The following is a 20,815-nucleotide window of genomic DNA, read 5'->3' on the forward strand; positions in this document are numbered from 1 at the left end:
CTTTATAGGATACGAATGCTAGTGGCTGCTAAGAAGTCACTAGTGTGGCGAGCGAGAAGTATCGCGGAAAACCTTAGATTCCGCGAGAAACCTTCTCGTTCATTCCAAGAGCCAACTTAGACACACCAGATATCGCAGTTCGAAGCTTTCAGCAGAGGGCTTCGATAACCTGAGCTCAATAAACTGCGCGACTACCCTTGTGAGTTCCCAAAACTTTGCTGCTCCAAACCCAGCTGGGCTGAACACTTATTGGTGGAATGACTACCGATTCTGAATTGTTTTATTATTGGTTCGTTTGTTCTCATCCTTGAAAATGAAAACTATTTGTTACCTGAGAATTACATGCCGATAATATGCTTGAATTCGTGTTAATTTACGAGCATCTTATATACATGAATACTCACCGCAGTTGACCGAGTGTTCAAACACATATATAAACAGAGAGAGTCGAAGAGAGGAGTCGCTGGATGTGAAGAGAACCTGATCTTCAATAGATGTGTAAGTGTAACGCAGGACTCCATACAGTATAGACTAAAGTCCAAACAGAAAGAAAGGGTGGGTCACTTTCACAGGGGGTGTATTTTAGGGCGGTTCCCTCAGTCCCTTCCCTTCTGCATCTCACTATTGCCATTATCTGTTGCGGTCAGAAATAGTTGAGGGTATAAGTGTGGCACCACCGGAAACCGAAGGCCTAAGGTCACCCTATTCTGTATGGATAATCTCTTGAACCTTATGCCGGAGAAGAGGACATCCATCAGTTCTTGAGGGTAGTGGAAGAGTACATGCTTGCTATCGGTATGAAATTCGGTATAGACAAATGTGCAGTGGTCCATCTCGAAAGAGGACAATGCGGAGACTATGGAGAGAAAATCCAGCTTTTAAATGGAAGCATCCTGCACCATTTGGATACCGGAGAGAGATGTATACTTTTCTCGACCCTCACAAGAGGTAACAACAGTGAAGAACTCTCTCCGCGGTAAGTATCAGCACAAACTCCGGCAGGTCTGGTCATCGGAAGTGCCAAGGAAGAACAAGGTTGCTTCAACGAATAAGCTTGCCATTCCAATCTTACTCTACTCGTTTGGAGTAGTGAAGTGGATTCATAAGGAGCTGTAATATGATATCTATAATCTGTAATATGATATCTGAAAATTATGACACTATTACCATGCTCCAATTGGAGATGATTTGATGCTATAGTTTGTCGGATCATTTTTGTGGGTGGCTCTACAGCTTTCTGAATCAACGTTCCCTGCAAGTTTCCGTCGATGGATATCTCCCGAATACTTTTACCATGGTGTTCCCCAGAGATCCATATTATCTCCAACCCTCTTTTTATTGTATATCAACGACTTTTGGAATAAACCAAGAGTGCAATATATTGCTCTGCAGCACGCTCGTCTAGTCATTCCATTTGGATACCAGGACATCGGCTACGGAGGCACATCTTCACCGGCAGGTGGAGGTTATATATCTTAATGAGGAAATAGAAATGATTTCGAATTGGGGAGAAAGTAACCAGGTTCAATTCAATGCTACAAAAACCCAGACATCGATTGTCTCCAAGAAGATGAATGTCTCCGAACCGGATATAATAATGTGAAGTCAGACAATTCCCCATTTTGCTTCGATAAGTTTGTTGGCGGTTAAAATGGACATCAATATGTCTTGGCACAATCATGTCACTGGAATTACAAAGGCTGCTTCTCAAAAGCTTGGAATACTGCTCCGAACCAGAAAACTGTAGACACCTACAGTTTGGCCGCCGTGGTAGTGCGCCCGACTCGAAAGGCCGTGGGTTCGATTCCCGCCTCGACCAGATATTTTTCTCGAGAGAATTTATCTGGTTGAAGCTGGGATGATTCTGGAACCGTGTTAGGAATCAAACGTTAAAAGGTATGACCTCGTTAGTCCTTAGCTCGCACAAGTTTCTCAACTTCTGAGAGTTGTCGTTCGTATGGGGGGCGACAGCTGATTAACGGAGAAACATATTTTGAACAGATTCAAACCCCAAAAACTTTCAATGCTTTATAAAGCTCAGACCAGACCTTCTTTGGAGTATTGTTCTCATGTATGGAGCTCCGCCCCTAAGCATACCCTGAAGCTGCTGGATTCTATCCAGAAAAGAGCAATTCGCCTGATTGGAGTCGCGAACATCACTTGCAACCTTGATAGTCTGGAATATTGAAGAAAGGTTGGAGATTTGTCTCTTTTCTATAGATACGATCACAGGAAGGGTACAAGTGACTTGGCACATTTGATTCCACCAAGAGCGCTATATATCAAAAATACGCGACGGACTGTGGCTGCTCATCGTTTTCATTTGGAGAACTGCGTTTATGTGGAATAAACTTCCTGAGAACATTTTTCTAAATGGATTTAATCTCCAGCGATTCAATTTCAATGTGAATCATTACTTTCGCTCAGGCACCGATCTTAGAGTGCCTTGAGGATTTTCCTGTAGTGCTTTTGTTTTGTCTTTTGAAAAAAGTTCAATATACCATTTCAACTGAGAAAGCTAATGTGTAGCGAAACGCTGAAGTTGATAGTAAGAAAATTGTTTCATTATCGTGCAGATTGGTATTAATTTCCATCAAATAACGGGTCTATGTATTATTAGAGGAATGATATTTGTAATGGATTAGTTTCAAACATAAAACAGTTATTGTAAGGTATTATTATTCTCTTGTTTTTCAGTAATATACATATTCAAATCTCTTGCTGAGTTAGGCCTCGTTCAGAGATTCGCAATCGTCTTTAGAAGTTTTCTCTACTGCATCAAGATAGTGAAGAGCAGCCTGTTTGGTGATAGGATTCTTACAAGGCGCCTCATGGATCTCTACACAGCTTCTGACTTTCGGTATAAACCTGTAAATGAACCATGACATTATTTCAGAGTATTGGGGAACGAATAAGAATACTAAACTGTTTTCAAAACCAATAACTATGTTTGGATACTTATTTAATTGACGACTTGTTTATTTTGTGGAAATTCATGTTCACTGAGGATACACAATAAAAACTATAAAAACATACTTTTGTCCATTTTCCACGATAGTTTTATATTGAGTTTTGAAGATGGTGTAATGGCCGAAACTAGTCAACAAATATAAAACTATCGTGGAAAATAGTACTTTTTGATAGTTATGACTAAAGACTCAGAACATTGTTAATATTGCATTATGTCAACAAAATATGACAAGAGGTTACTAAAAACTACTCTTCTAAATAATTTTGAGATTAACACGATATTTCTAATAATAAAGTTCTTTTTTCAGCTTTATCCACCGACTCAATAAACCTTAAAATCTGTCTTTGGACATTCAAAAGCACTATTAATTTTTCACTTTATTTTCCTCTCGTTTCCATATTACCTACAGTTTCGTACTTTTCCAATATTGTTTGATTTGTAGAATAATTTATGAGGAAACATTTTTTGACAGATGCAGTGAAAAATCATCACTGATTGAATTGTAGATATTATCTGTAAAAAATAAATATAGTTTAAAAAACCGAAAAACGTGCTTTTAAAGAACATCGAACAGAAAAGTTGAAAATATTTTTTTCAAATAAGCTTAAAACAATAACGAACTAAAAATACTATTATTATTGTGAAAAAAACGACGCGCGCTTGATATACAAAAAATATGGCACAAAGCGCCAAGCTTTTTTCACAATAATACTAGTATTTTTCGTTCGTTATTGTTTTAAGCTTATTTAAAAAAATATTTTCAACTTTTTAGTTCGATGTTCTTCAAAAGCGTGTTTTTTAGTTTTTTAAACTATATATACTTTCAATTTTTTAGTCTCGTATGCTATAAAACCATGTTATTTAGTATTTTTCCACTATTTATCTAAACTTTGGGATCAATTAGCCGTATATTGTTTAGAAAAATGACCACTGATATTTTCCGATTCCGGAGAAGAAACCTGAAAATCAGCTACCAAGCCCAAGGCAGCAGGAGCGGAAAGGAGGGTTACAAATGAGGCAGCAGGCGCGCGTGTTTATAAAAAAAAGTGAGGTCGAATTATATCGTACAGCGCCATCTACCCGCGAATAGATCAAGCAATAATGTCGACATATCAATGAGGTTACGTACAGCGCCATCTGCCCGCGAATAGATCAAGCAATACTGTCGATATATCAAGTAGTTACGTACAGCGCCATCTGCCCGCGAATAGATCAATCAATAATGTCGATAATTCTGGAGTTACAAACTGACAAACAAACAAACATACATACATACAGGTGAAGCTAATATAAAGCGTGTAAAAAAACACTACTTACGAACACACGAAATTTGTTGATGGAAGTTTTTGTCTGTGGCTGCGAAGGTCTTGTTTGATTTCAGTGCATTCAGTAGTATTTGATCCTTTAGTGAATGCACAAGGATTGAATAATTCTGAAACCAAATTGTTGTATCTATTACATTCTCGAGACTTAAATAAAGAATACAGTTTTCATGCATACAAAAATTAGTTTTTGCAAGAATGCAAATTCGAAAAATTTTTGTTGATTTAATTTGAATTTTCATCATTCGATTTGAAATTAATATTATGGTTATTCACCAGCTCGTTCGTAATATCAATTAGGTACTATTTTTTGTAATCCAAATATTCTGTATTTTCTATGGAACGCCGTTTTACTTTTTATTGTCACAAATATTTATTCCTCAATTTATTCAACTAACAATGTATTTGTTTGAATTTAATTGATTCATGCATTTGTTCGACACATTAAAAACGATTGTTCCCAAAATTTGTTCTATTTTAAATGACATTCGATTTGAAATGTTACATGAATTAATTTGTTTGATGAAAAGTTGCGAACAGTTATAATATAGATTCATTATTTGAAATTTTTGGAAGTAAATGTTTGTCATATATACTTTTTTTGTAACTATCAAATAATTTACTACAATTTCTGTGAAACATGAATAAAATGGTTTGTTGATAATTATAGTTACATGAATTAAAACGATTGTTGATAATTTTAATTCGGCGCTAGCGTCGAACGGATTCTTGCAGAAGCTGAATTTTTAAATCTGGCAACTTGATAGTTTTGTGATAGTTACACAATATTCAGATCATTTCAAAGGAATATTAATAAAAAGTAAAACGGCGTGGCACGCCGTTTTACTTTTTATTATTATTTCTTTGGAAAGAATTGAATCAATTTGTTTGTTGCATTTCAGTGATACATGAATTAAATTGTCTGTTGATAATTTTTATTCGGCGCTGACGTCGGGCGTATTTATGCGGAACTACATAACTGCATATAATATGTATGTCATTGGTAATAGTACGGTAATAATCCGTTCGACCGCAGCGCCGAATAAAAATTATCAACAATCAATTTAATTCATGTATCATCTAAAAGCAACAATCAAAACAATTCATTTTTACAAAATACCAATAGAAAGTAAAACGGCGTGCCACGCCGTTTTACTTTTTATTATTATTCCTTTGAAATGAGCTGGATTATTTTGTTTGTTGAATTTCAGTGATACATGAATTAAATTGTCTGTTGATAATTTTTATTCGGCGCTGCGGTCGAACGGATTATTACCGTACTATTACCAATGACATACATATTATATGCAGTTATGTAGTTCCGCATAAATACGCCCGACGTCAGCGCCGAATAAAAATTATCAACAGACAATTTAATTCATGTATCACTGAAATGCAACAAACAAATTGATTCAATTCTTTCCAAAGAAATAATAATAAAAAGTAAAACGGCGCGCCACGCCGTTTTACTTTTTATTAATATTCCTTTGAAATGATCTGAATTATTTTGTTTGTTGATTTTCAGTGATATATGAATTAAATTGATTGTTGATAATTTTTATTCGGCGCCACGGTTGAACGGCGTGTTGTCGTACTATATATGAACTAGCATGTTGCCATATGTAACAATTGAAGTTCTTGATAAATCCGCTCGATACCAGCGCCGAATTAAAATTATCAACAATCGTTTTAAATGTATCTTTCAAATACAAGAAACTTTTTAAATCATCAAAAAATTTAATTTTTTGTCAGAAATTAGCTTTTTAAAAAGACTGATGAAATAAAATGATACTTGCCAAATTTCAAATTGAATGCATTAAAGTGAATGTTGCAAATATTGAACACTTTTAATATAATTGAAATATAACAATCTTTATTATTCATTGAAAAATATTTAGTATGGAAAGTTAATTTGCTATATTTTCAGACAAACGAAAGTCTATTTTTATTACCAACAATGTTTCATAGAAAAACTTTGACAGTCATTCAAAATATATTCATTGAAATTTTATTCCTAAACTTACTTTTAGAAAGTGAATTTAAAGTTTCATTGTAATTCAACAGTCATATAAATATCTAACATTTTATAGAAAGGTCAAAATTATATGCGGAATTGAAACGTTTGTTGAATTTACTCGAATAATACATTCCATTGATTATTGAATTAAAATGTTGGTTTATTGCTGAGTTGAATTATATGTATATAGATTATTTTTCAGCATAATATATAATAAATTGGCGTTCCATTTTCCAAAACTCTGAAACAATATTTTTCTTCGGAATCAATAAAAGCTTCAAGTTATTTCATTACTCTATTTTATTCAAATAACAATTTTATTCATGTAACATTTTAAATCAAGTGTCATTTAAAATAGAACAAATTTTGGGAACAATCGTTTTTAATGTGTCGAACAAATGCATGAGTCAATTAAATTCAAACAAATAAATTGTTAGTTGAATAAATGGAGGAATGAATATTTGTGACAATAAAAAGTAAAACGGCGTTCCATAATTTTCTGTATGTTTATTCCACTATTTGAAACTCCGTCAATTGTAACAAAATTTGTTGCAGATTTTGTTAACTGCATATAGTCCTCTTGCTACGATGTTTCTTTCACCAAACCGTTTTTTCCAATTTTCAGATATATGAAAACGAATTTTGTTTCCTGAATATATTACGAAATTCTTAGATAGTTTTACTAATTGGTAATACTTACGTAAAAATTCATTTATTCATTTCCGGATAAGGGCTACAGTAAAACGTTAATCTGTCTTGTTATATTTTCTTGAATATTAAAACTTGCTTATATTTTCTTTCAAAACTTGAAAATCATATCGACTCACCCAAAGTTTCTTCAAAAGTAGAACGGCAAGCTTGGTCCACAACTGCCCAAATTATGTTCACCAATAATCTTGGAATATTTTTAGCTTCTGCAGGTAAGCAGCCAGAAACTGCATCAATACCTATTTTTGTACATTTTTTCCAACTTTTTCTAACAAAAGAACAGAGAGTATTTGATCCCAATTTCACTTCGCGTATGCAAGCTTCTATTTCATTGGAGGTTGTCTGCAAGAAATAGACCTGTGTTGACTCTGTAAATGTACGGGTGAAAAATGTTTCAAAATAATATTAACTATCGTTCATTTCTGACGTGCAGTCATGAAACACGAAACGAATAATGACAATAGCTTGCTGACTTTCTAGACAATAATAAATACTGAGGGAGAATTTAACAATTATTTTAATTATTGTTGTCTAAACTATTAGCTCAAAGCATTTGTATTATCACACCACGCCATAAAAGTATTCTCGAAATTCACATATGATTCGACGGCCGCAAGTTCAAAAAGACTTTTTGCACGTTTTTTGCCAATATCTCGTTTCCGATGGGTTTTATGCTAATTGTATTTATTATCAATATTGTAGAGAATTGAATTCTATACAACTTTTTTTTCAAATATTTTTTCATACGTTGAATCGTTTTTGAGATAGAGGGCAGCGCGAGCGCAGATTAAATATTATTTGAATTCAACTGGTTGTCCCGATCGAAATCAGCTCATTTAAGGTTTATAAATTATTACTCAATAAATAATTATAATATCTTCAATATGAATTAAGTCCGTATCCAACATCGCTATTTGATAATGATGGTATGCGACAAACCGCGAAATCGTCACTGTAAGACAATATGTCACCTAACAACTTAAATATCGATGAAAATAATGCAACGTTTATTATTGATGGCGGATTTCTTTTACATCGAGTTATATGGAGTAAAGAAGATACTTTTTCAATTATTTTTGATAAATAAGTTGAGTATTTACAAACACATTATAAATCAAAGATTTTTATTGTATTTGATGGATATTCAGATTACAGTAAAAACATAAAAGCTATGGAGCAGCAGAGAAGAATGGCTGCAATTTCAAAAACATACGAAGTTTGTTTCGACGAAACCATGGTTGTACCAATTAGCCAAGAAAAATTTCTATTAAATAGCAAAAATAAAGAAAAGCTGATTACTATGCTTATTGAAAAATTATAAGGCAGGGATGATGCGGATGTTCTCATTATTGAGACAGCTATTGAAGAATCTAAACGTCAAAGAACAGCAATTAAAGTCGGTGAAGATATTGATTTACTTGTGATTTTAATTGGGCGTACACTATCTCTTGAACAAGAAATTTTCTTTAAAAATGTTGGCAAAGCAAATGTGAAAACGGAAATATACTCCTCTAAGAATTACGACAAATATTCAAGTTATAAAAAACACATTTTGTTCCTTCAGATGTAAGCGGCTGTGATACGACTTCTGCGCTCTTTAAAAAAGGAAAAAAACGTTTTTAAGAACATTCGAGAAACTATCTAATTTGGATAAACTTGCCGCAGCATTTGAAGAAGAAAACTGACCGGTTCAAAGATTATTTGATACTGGATTGCAAACTTTATTAGCTGTTTATAAGTCTCCAAAGTTTGTAGATACTATCGATCATCTTCGTTATGCACAATATGTCAAGCTAACAAAGCTCAATAAACCTGTGCAGTTATCAAATATCCCACCAACAAGTGGAGCAGCTCACCAACATTTTAATCGTGTTTATTACCAAGTTCAAACTTGGTTAGGACATGATTTGGAACCCCAGGAATGGGGTTGGACAATGCGTAATGAATTGCTAGAACCTATCATGACCATTTTATCATCTGCCCCAGATGAGTTACTCAGTATGATATTCCGTAACTACAAAAGTGGTTGTAGTTCAAGATGTGAATGCAGGAAAGCGGGGTTGCAATGCTCTTCAGCTTGTGGCCAGTGTAATGGGCAAGCTTCTCTCAATGATGTACCATATGAGACCGATGTTAACGAAGATAGGTCTTTTGATCCAGAAATCATGGAAGAATTGGAAACGAATCTGGGTGAAGATGACAATGAAGATGATAACGCCCTTGAATTTTTACAGCTGCGAGAAGACGATGACGATGAAGAAGAAGAAAATTGAAATTCAAACTCATTCTTCTTTTAATTATTTCATCTGTTTTTTTAATGTTGACATTCACAAAATATTATTTGAAAATATTATTTAAAATTTTATTTCTTTTCTATTCATTTTTATTTATTAAAGAATAATTACAATAGATTAGATTTAAATTATAATGTAATATATATTTTTCCCTCTACAAATTTATGACTACACGGGCAGGTAAGTGTTATTAAATTAATTGATACTTAATTGAAAATAAATAATTAATGAAAACAATAGTTAAATATAATGTATTTGTTGATGAAAAATGGAAATTGTTTATAATTATTTATTAAGTAATAATTTATAAACATCAAATGAGCTGATTTCGATCGGGACAACCAATTGATTTCAAATAATATTTAATCTGCGCTCGCGCTGCCCTCTATCTCAAAAACGATTCAACGTATGAAAAAATGTTTGAAACAAAAGTTGTAGAGAATTCAATTCTCTATAATATTGATACAATTAAATATTTGATACAATATTGATACAATTAGCATAAAACCCATTGGAAACGAGATATTGGCAAAAAACTTGCAAAAAGTCGTTTTTTTTGACTTTTGACCCCCAATTTCTGAAGTTGCGGCCGTCGAATCATATGTGAATTTTGAGAATACTTTTATGATGCCAAAATACAAAGTTTATACAAGGATAGAAAAAAATAATAGTAAAAAAATGAAAAAGAAATAAAAAAATAAAAACGGGAGAAACGAAAAGGAGATGTGATAAGAAAAGGGAAAGAACCAGGAGAAGGTTGCATAACTTGCATAACTTGGAGATCCCATACTTTGAAATTCTGAGTTGTTTGAAAACTTCAAAAAAGTTCAATTACTCCCAAGTAAGAGTCCTGAACAGTCCACAAATTTTGAAGTGACAGTTTTACATAATTCCCAACTTTTCGCTGTTTTTTCGACTTGGAAAAGTTTGGAAATTTCGGGCCGTGAAGATAGAAAAAATAATAGTAGAAAACAATAAGCACAATATTATTTAAGTGTTGTTTCCTTTCATTTGTATTGATTATTCCTTTACATGGTGGATATGGTGGAAAAACAAGGACCTTGGTCCAAAGTAGAATAATTCCCATGATTATTTTTATAATTATCAAAATTTATTTTTGTTTGTGCATACCCTAACGGGTATAAGCATTCAGCCAATCTTTGGATAGCTAAGTAAGAAAATTAATATATTATAGTAGTAACTAATCCCTTGTCTTCCATTTTTTCGAAATTTGGGAAATTTTGCTGGTGCATCGTGATGAAACTTGACATTTGTAACTCGCCACTAGATGGCGCTATAGAACAATTTTTAGAAAGCACTGTTCTATAACGCTGTGCACGCCTAAGTTCGTTGATTCTGATTCTGTCAAAACATTGCAACAGCAGCATAGTACTAGTATTTTATATATTAGGATTAAGAGAGTGTCCAATAGGGCATCTTTCTCAAAACAACCTTCACCATACAGGGTTTTTATTAAACACGCGACAAAAAAATAAGGGACAATTTATTCTAAGGATATTCTGTCCTTTGATGATTTTTGATTGAGCGAAGATACGGGACAAAAAAAGGATTTCGACAATAACGATCTTAGTAATTTTGAAATTATAAACGTAACCGAAATAAAAGTATAGCCTACTACACTAGACCTACGAAGTAATAATAAATCTAACAATTCCGTTGGTACCTATCAACAACATTCGGATTACTACAAACGGCTGCAAACATTCAATTTGAATAGTATGTCTCGTAAGTGATTCTGGTGTTTTTTTAAGAGTTCGTGAGTCGATGAGAAAAACATTCGGATACAGGAATCCAATGCAGTTCTTGTAGATTAAGAAACATTACCTGTAATTTTTGGTAATAAATTGTTATTGTCGAAATTCTTGTTCGCCCCGTATCTTTCTTTGTGGAAAAAATGTTTCTGTATTTGATGTCCATGTTCTACGGAATCAAATTCATATCACGAAAATACTCTCCCTGGATCACAGATAATATTGAGCTATTATTATTGAGGGACATCCGCACACAGACGGTGGAAAATAACTAAATTGTCATAACATTATGATTACTATAAGATGTTGAGAAACTTTACCACACTTGCATGTCGAAATAAGAAAAAAACTACTCTTAGTGTGCTTTTCATACATATCTTTCAATTGTTGGGCATATTATAAATTTTTGAATAAATTGATGTATATGAAAAATAAGAAATAAAACTTTCTATGCTTTTTTATCACTTTTATTTGTGAATATTATTGGAGTTCTTTCTTCTGTCTTCTTCTTCAAGAGAACTACTTTCGTTGGATTCGGCATATACTGTGAAATCGTAATGATTATAATTTCTCTATTTTCTATTTCCGTGTGGGCAAAAAATAAATCACTGGCAATTGGAAACTGATTTTTTTTCATAAATCTTCACAACATATGAATAGACTGACCCGTTAACTACTTGATGAAAATCAGTAACATTATGCATGATGAATTGCACAATTTTCACAAAAATAATTTAAAAAATAATGTTTACAAACGAATTGAATTGTTTGTGAAAATTGTGTGATTATTATCATGGATAATATCCACAACAGTTTATTGAATCATGCTTACCAGATGCAAAAAGAAGAACAGCTAATAATGCGAAAGTATTCATTTTGATAGGTCAATATTTTCTAATTGTAAAACACCGCAACCTTCTCAGTTAGCAACTAGTAGAATATTTTTCGAGTTTTTATATGATAGAAATTGTTAACAAATTTCTCGGTGTCATGGGATCACTGATAACAAAACTAATGGAGATGAAAGAATCGTTATAAAAATAACATTTCTGAAAATGTACGATGGGTTCCCTTACTGTTATTTTCATATGCTAGGCACAGATTTTCATTAGAAGAATACATTTTAAAATAATTGAAAATAATGAATGATTGAGTTCGCCCTAGTGGTTTCGGACATTTTTGGGAGTTATTCATAAGAAATCTAAAGGGTGAAAATTGTTATGAAGGATTTTGAAATAATGTAAATGTATTCTTGAGAGAATAATCTTAGGAGAAGTATATTTCTGCTTCGAAAGTGAGACACATCAACGTTGAAAACTTACTTTCAATTAATTGGTGGATGTAGCCATTACTAAGTGGTAGGAGATTCATTTCTCTTTTCCTCATTATGATTTCCTACAACGTAGTAACGGCTACTCCATCAATTTATTGAATATTGTATTCGTTTGAAAATGTCCTCAAAACTATGATTTCGACAATAAGTAGAATAATCATAATATTAATAATGATAATATGTCTTTATTTTCTGAAACAACCTTTATATATACAAATATTATCGAAGGGGGAATTCAACATCGTTGCTCTCCGATGCAACTTCTCAAATTACCAACAGATTGAGAAACATAAATGAAAAATTATTTGAAAGTAGTTGACAATGTTTCGTGGTGCATTTCATTGTCTAATATGATATAAATTGGTTGGAAATCCCCGAAAAAATCTGTAAAAATTAAAAAGATTAGATGAAAAATAACAATAATATTGAGCAAAAAAAAAACTGAAATTACAATGAAATAAAATACAAACAACAACCAAAAAAATAAAAAATTGAATTATTAACACGAGATGAAGAATAAAACATTAAAAAAATTATTAACAAGAATTGAAAAATTATAATTAAAATTAAAAGATTCCAAACCAAGTTACTACACGACGTTTGGATTGTTGGTATCCACAATCGTCTTCGGGTGATAACTGGACTTATTCCTCTGAGATCTGATTATTTATAGGTCAGCTTTCACTTATCCCCTCTTCCCTCTCCCCGCTTCTTCGATTTTTAGCGGAAGCTGACCGTTTGGCGGGAGTTGGTCGTGTTCCGCTTGAACAGAGTTTTCCATATGTTGCGTATCTCTACGCTAGCTTGAAAAGATATATGTTGGACAATATATATGCGACTTCTTTGAATTTTCTCCTAAACCAGTGTTCCTCCTTTTGGATGATTTCAGCTTGAGCCCACTTGATGTTGTTGATGAGTCCAAACATGCTCTGCTATTCCGGATTTACTGGTTTCTTCACGCTGTATGTGTTTCTTGTGCTCGGATGGTTGTAGCGGCCCATTGAAGAAACCCACAAGAAGTCCCGAGTCTGGTTGAGATATGTGGACGACACCTTCATAATATGGAACCATGGGAATGAAGAACTAGACATCTTTCTGAAGCACATCGACAACGTGAGTCCTTCCATCACTTTCACAATGGAGAAGAAGGTCCACAATGAATTGCCTTTCTTAAACGTATTAGTGAAGAGAACCGACACTAAATGGGAAACATCTGTATATCGAAAACTCACTCACACAGGATAGTATCTGAACCAGGAATCTAACCACCATCAATCGACTAAGAGAGGAATCATCAAAGGAAGTTCTCGAAAAGGAACTAGACATCATCAAAAATGACCTTCAATGGAATGGTTACTGCAGAGTGATGGTAGAACAGGCTTTAGCTAGAAGACAGCAAGAGCTCCACAAGGAAGAGAAGCCGCCACAACCAATACTTGTACTTCCCTACATCAGAGGATTGTCGGAAAAAATAAGAAGAAATGGGTCCAAGTATAACATCAAAACCTGCTTCAGATAAGGGAATACTATCCATAGCAGTCTCACGAAAACCAGGCCACCAACGCGGACTGCGAATCCAAGAATTGCATTTACCGGATACCCTGCTAGTGCGGATAATCATACATCGGTGAAACTAAGAGGCCATTGCCGAGCACAAGAAACACACACAGCGTGGAGAAACAAGCAAATCAAAAATAGCAAAGCATGTTTGGTCTCATCAACATAACATCAAGTGGGCTCAAACTGAAATTATCCACAAGGAGGAAAACTTGTTTAGGAGAAAATTCAAAGAAGCCGCATATATGTTGTCCAACAACGCATTTAGCCAAGCTAGCGTAGAGCTACGCAACATATGGTAACCTCTAATCAAGCCAAATGGTCAGCTTCCGCTAAAAACTGATGCAGCGGAGAGAGGGAAGAGGGGATAGGTGAAAGCACTTGAATGACCTGTAGATAGTCAGATCTCGGAGGAATAAGTCCAGTTATCACCCGAAGACGATTGTGGATACCAACAATCGAAACGTCGAGTAGTAACTTGATTTGAAATCTTTTAATTTTAGTTTTTCATTTCTTGTTGATAATTTTTTTTTATTTTTTAATTTTCATCTCGTTAATAGTTCAATTTTTCATTTTTTTGGTTGTTGTTTGTATTTTATTTCATTGTAATTTCAGTTTTTTTTGCTCAATATAACTGTTATTTTTCTGCTAATCTTATTAATTTTCACAGATTTTTTCAGGGATTTCAAATCAATTTATAACATACTAGTTGTCGCCCGCGGCTTCGCCTGCATAGAATTTCGTAGTTGTAGTACTAATTAGTACTATGTTGCTGTATCGCTGCTGTTCCAATGTTTTGACAGAATCAGAATCAACGAACTTAGGCGTGCGCAGCGTTATAGAACAGTGCTTTCAAAAAAATTGAGCTACAGCGCCATCTAGTGGCAAGTTACAGAAAAACTGATAGCCTAAAAACCTTCTCTATGAAAAATTACTTATACAGATTAGATAATGGAAGTCCGAACTAATGAAATAAAGAAATTGATCAAAATACACAAAAATTTTAAATTAAAATCTGATTATTCCCAGCAAATGCGAATTACAAAAAATTCAAGTATTTACTCTTGAGCAGTTAGATACATCAGGTTCATTAAAAGTTTAAAAAAACTGGAATCTGGAGCGCTAGGACTATTATTCTATTTGTGAATTTGAGAGCTCACATATATTTTGCTTTCAAGTTTAATGATGAATATGTTCGGAATGCAATGATAATATGGTCATACTTGCTTTATATACAACTGTATCTTATACCTGCAATCTGTGATTTCCGAATGTTATTTACTATCACTGGATGCAGGCCACACAACCTGAGTTTAATATCTACGATAAGAATATCGTTTTGCATATACAGTGTTCTCAACTTTTCATAGGCGTTTTTCAAAAGATAATTCACTTGTTTGTCGAACATCAGGTTATGATTAATATAATAATAATAATAATAATTCGTGCTAGGTATCGCACGTTAAAAGGTACGGCCTCGTCAATCCTTACCTTGCATAAGTTTATAATAAGGGACTGAGTGTACCAGCCTGTGGGACTCCTTTTAAGCTGACTGATTTCTCTTTAACTTTATATTCAAGCAATCACAAAGGAAAGTTCTCTCAAGTGTGGATTGTGACCTGTTGAATAATCTGCAATAATGTTCCTTATCAATACTCTTCAATAACAATAACAAAAATATTACGGAATCAATACTTTGGAATGATAAAAACAATTCAGAAGTAATTCTAAATTTCATTATCGTGATCAGTGATGTTTCAGAAAATTTTCCTAATGTAGATACTAAATAGCACAATTGGATTCCAAGAAAGAAGCGAGGGATACGGAATATAGCAATTATCATAGAGATTTTCGGAATTAACTACGCTATAAGAGTGATCTTTGCCGTAAATAAACTGCAAACTATGCTCCCGAATATCTTGAACTGACGAGCGATGAAATTATCATCCAGAGTATTTGAATTGGTTTGTGCCAATTGTGGCAAGAAGATCTTAAAAATAAACCAAATAACCACCCAATTATTTCTTGGCATCGAATAATTAATGTTACTGGAGTTTTTTCCCAACACCAAACCATTATTCTAACATCTCGACACCCGTGGGTTGGGCTACCTATCGGGCGTGTCCTCAAGTGGCGGATAGGGGAACGGCCAGGGCACTGAAGGCCCTGTCCGGGAAGCCAATGTGGTCTTACGGATGGGGTCGCCGGACTCCTGGTCAGTGGCAGAAATAAGTAGGGTGAGGGAAACTAAAACTCCCCAAAAGCCTTTGCAAAACATGCCACCGTGCATATCACCCTGCGGCCATTCAGCTGTCGGCACGACAGCTGAATGGCCGCAGGGTGATAATCGGTCACGAACGATCCCTTGGGGAACTGGACGAAACCTCATTGTAATCAGCATAATCTCTGGTAATGCGGGGCTTTGCCAGAGGTGATCAACTCTTCCCTTGCTACTCGTGGAAACACACATGAAAGAAACAAACACAAAAACAGAAATAACAAAAACAAAAACCAATCCCGAGGCTGAACAGAAGTGCTGACCTTGGTCTGAAGCGGTGGCTGGGGATAAACAGAAATGCCCACCCCAATCTTCCGCTGGAATGAGGCTGGACATAGCAGATCACCTCGTGATGTAATTAATACAAAGACCAAGGCTTAAGCGCATTTGCGGCGCCGAGACCAAAAGGAGAAAGAGAGCGAAAGAGGCAGGAGTGGCAGCAACTATGTGTGCATCCACCTCCTCCCCCATTCCACCTCCAACAGCAAGGGCACTTCCTGCGGCGGGCGCCCCTGCAGGAAAACTCCCTCACTTGTGCACCTTCACGGAGGGAACCCCAAGAAGGATGAAGAAGTCGTGCAACGACAGTAATGTCGCTGCACCTTCCAAAACCTTCGCGGATGCCACCGTGAGACACGGCAGGACGGTGCTTCACTTCATTATTTTCTTCCCATCCGACAGTGTTAAAACGAGAGATTTCCGTATAGATAAATTGGCAGAAGGGAAGCAGTTGAATCGTCTCCGAGATCAACGGATTTACCACTCTTAGATTTCTTTCTTTTGGGGGATCTTGAAGCCGTTATTTATAAAACACAACTTTCTGATATTGAAGAACTTAAAAAAAGAATTACAGCAGCATGCCAGTCAATTCCTAGTGAAGTTTTCCGTTATGTTAGAGGGGAGTTCGATAACAAATTTTATTATCCTTCTAACCATTTTTATTAAAAGGAGTCAATAGAATAGTGCGTCTCAGAACAGGCAAATTCTAACTACATGTGTAAGCTTAGAACTTTATTTTTCGGAAACTGCTCATTGAAAACACTTTCAAAACACCAGAACAAAAATTACGGTCTCTCGACACGCGTTTCGCTAACCAAGTTAGCGTCCTCAGATCATTGTGACTAAATTATGTTAGTATTTTTGTATAAAAGCACTAACATAGTAGTGATATTTGGTCACAAAATTTTACTATTATGTTAGTGTTTCTATATAAAAACACTAATATTATAAAAACACTAACATAGTGATAAAATGTAGTCATAATGATCCGAGGACGAAACTCGCGTCGAGAGACCGTAATGTTTGTTCTGGTGTTGAGAAAGTGTTTTCAATAAATTCATTTTACGCCAGATGTTCCAGTACGAACTATCAAGAAAAAAGTTGCAAACAAATTGAAGTATTTTATCACTTATAGAAGAAATTTAGTAAAAATATTATAAAAATGATCTTCCGTCATTCAAACATTACTTCAAAAGGTCATCTCTGTGAACCAGATTGATCTACCAAAAATTCCATTGATTTGCTTATCGTGAATTTACTGATTTATTTACTGTAACATTTCCTTGTTGGACTACATTATTATTCAAAGATTATAAAAACAAGCCAGAATCAGCTGGAAAGAGTATCGCATAGGTCAGAATGTTTACTCTCACTAATCATCTCTCATAAACAGACGTCTAAATAACGAAGAGACGTTGATATGATACGCGAAGAAAAAACGTTAATTAATTTTGAGAAAGTAAATAAGTATTTTCTACAAACACGAGAGAGTACGGTTTTTCGAAACAAACCAGGAAATCTTTATTTTTTGAGCTCTGGTTTCAACTAGTTATTGCTTTGCAGTGAAATACAAAGAACGAATCTCATTCGGTGGTTAGTATCAAAGCTTGACTACGCAACGAACCACCTTGAGAAGCCTTGTTTGCCTCAGATATTCGTAGATTGAGTCTTCTGTCAATCCCATAGATAACATCTTTGAGATATCATCGCCTTTATCAATTTATCAGAGAATTTAGCTAAAAGTCAATTCGATTTGATGATGAAAATAATAATAATATACAATTAGACTATCGATAACACATTAACACGGCTATGTACAGCACTGTTCAATCGCTTCCCGAGTCGGAAGGACGAAATCCCAGCCTTGCTGTTCGGACGATTGATAAGCGGGTACACAAGATGGAGGCTGAGATTACATCTAAGAGAAAACGCGCGTCTCGAATCCAATGTGTGGTGGATCACAGCGCGGTCAAATGGCTCTTCACGCCTGCAGTGCGGCGAATAGCCTCCAAATTATAACGTATCCATCACACTTCGAGTCAAGATGTGTTGCTGACCACCAAACGGCACTGCCTTTATAGGATACGAATGCTAGTGGCTGCTAAGAAGTCACTAGTGTGGCGAGCGAGAAGTATCGCGGAAAACCTTAGATTCCGCGAGAAACCTTCTCGTTCATTCCAAGAGCCAACTTAGACACACCAGATATCGCAGTTCGAAGCTTTCAGCAGAGGGCTTCGATAACCTGAGCTCAATAAACTGCGCGACTACCCTTGTGAGTTCCCAAAACTTTGCTGCTCCAAACCCAGCTGGGCTGAACACTTATTGGTGGAATGACTACCGATTCTGAATTGTTTTATTATTGGTTCGTTTGTTCTCATCCTTGAAAATGAAAACTATTTGTTACCTGAGAATTACATGCCGATAATATGCTTGAATTCGTGTTAATTTACGAGCATCTTATATACATGAATACTCACCGCAGTTGACCGAGTGTTCAAACACATATATAAACAGAGAGAGTCGAAGAGAGGAGTCGCTGGATGTGAAGAGAACCTGATCTTCAATAGATGTGTAAGTGTAACGCAGGACTCCATACAGTATAGACTAAAGTCCAAACAGAAAGAAAGGGTGGGTCACTTTCACAGGGGGTGTATTTTAGGGCGGTTCCCTCAGTCCCTTCCCTTCTGCATCTCACTATTGCCATTATCTGTTGCGGTCAGAAATAGTTGAGGGTATAAGTGTGGCACCACCGGAAACCGAAGGCCTAAGGTCACCCTATTCTGTATGGATAATCTCTTGAACCTTATGCCGGAGAAGAGGACATCCATCAGTTCTTGAGGGTAGTGGAAGAGTACATGCTTGCTATCGGTATGAAATTCGGTATAGACAAATGTGCAGTGGTCCATCTCGAAAGAGGACAATGCGGAGACTATGGAGAGAAAATCCAGCTTTTAAATGGAAGCATCCTGCACCATTTGGATACCGGAGAGAGATGTATACTTTTCTCGACCCTCACAAGAGGTAACAACAGTGAAGAACTCTCTCCGCGGTAAGTATCAGCACAAACTCCGGCAGGTCTGGTCATCGGAAGTGCCAAGGAAGAACAAGGTTGCTTCAACGAATAAGCTTGCCATTCCAATCTTACTCTACTCGTTTGGAGTAGTGAAGTGGATTCATAAGGAGCTGTAATATGATATCTATAATCTGTAATATGATATCTGAAAATTATGACACTATTACCATGCTCCAATTGGAGATGATTTGATGCTATAGTTTGTCGGATCATTTTTGTGGGTGGCTCTACAGCTTTCTGAATCAACGTTCCCTGCAAGTTTCCGTCGATGGATATCTCCCGAATACTTTTACCATGGTGTTCCCCAGAGATCCATATTATCTCCAACCCTCTTTTTATTGTATATCAACGACTTTTGGAATAAACCAAGAGTGCAATATATTGCTCTGCAGCACGCTCGTCTAGTCATTCCATTTGGATACCAGGACATCGGCTACGGAGGCACATCTTCACCGGCAGGTGGAGGTTATATATCTTAATGAGGAAATAGAAATGATTTCGAATTGGGGAGAAAGTAACCAGGTTCAATTCAATGCTACAAAAACCCAGACATCGATTGTCTCCAAGAAGATGAATGTCTCCGAACCGGATATAATAATGTGAAGTCAGACAATTCCCCATTTTGCTTCGATAAGTTTGTTGGCGGTTAAAATGGACATCAATATGTCTTGGCACAATCATGTCACTGGAATTACAAAGGCTGCTTCTCAAAAGCTTGGAATACTGCTCCGAACCAGAAAACTGTAGACACCTACAGTTTGGCCGCCGTGGTAGTGCGCCCGACTCGAAAGGCCGTGGGTTCGATTCCCGCCTCGACCAGATATTTTTCTCGAGAGAATTTATCTGGTTGAAGCTGGGATGATTCTGGAACCGTGTTAGGAATCAAACGTTAAAAGGTATGACCTCGTTAGTCCTTAGCTCGCACAAGTTTCTCAACTTCTGAGAGTTGTCGTTCGTATGGGGGGCGACAGCTGATTAACGGAGAAACATATTTTGAACAGATTCAAACCCCAAAAACTTTCAATGCTTTATAAAGCTCAGACCAGACCTTCTTTGGAGTATTGTTCTCATGTATGGAGCTCCGCCCCTAAGCATACCCTGAAGCTGCTGGATTCTATCCAGAAAAGAGCAATTCGCCTGATTGGAGTCGCGAACATCACTTGCAACCTTGATAGTCTGGAATATTGAAGAAAGGTTGGAGATTTGTCTCT

The sequence above is a fragment of the Leptinotarsa decemlineata genome, unplaced genomic scaffold (genome assembly GCF_025532065.1).
Source record: "Leptinotarsa decemlineata unplaced genomic scaffold, Ldec_3_MD MMD2_tig00000008_RagTag_RagTag, whole genome shotgun sequence".
NCBI classification, from domain to species: domain Eukaryota; kingdom Metazoa; phylum Arthropoda; class Insecta; order Coleoptera; family Chrysomelidae; genus Leptinotarsa; species Leptinotarsa decemlineata.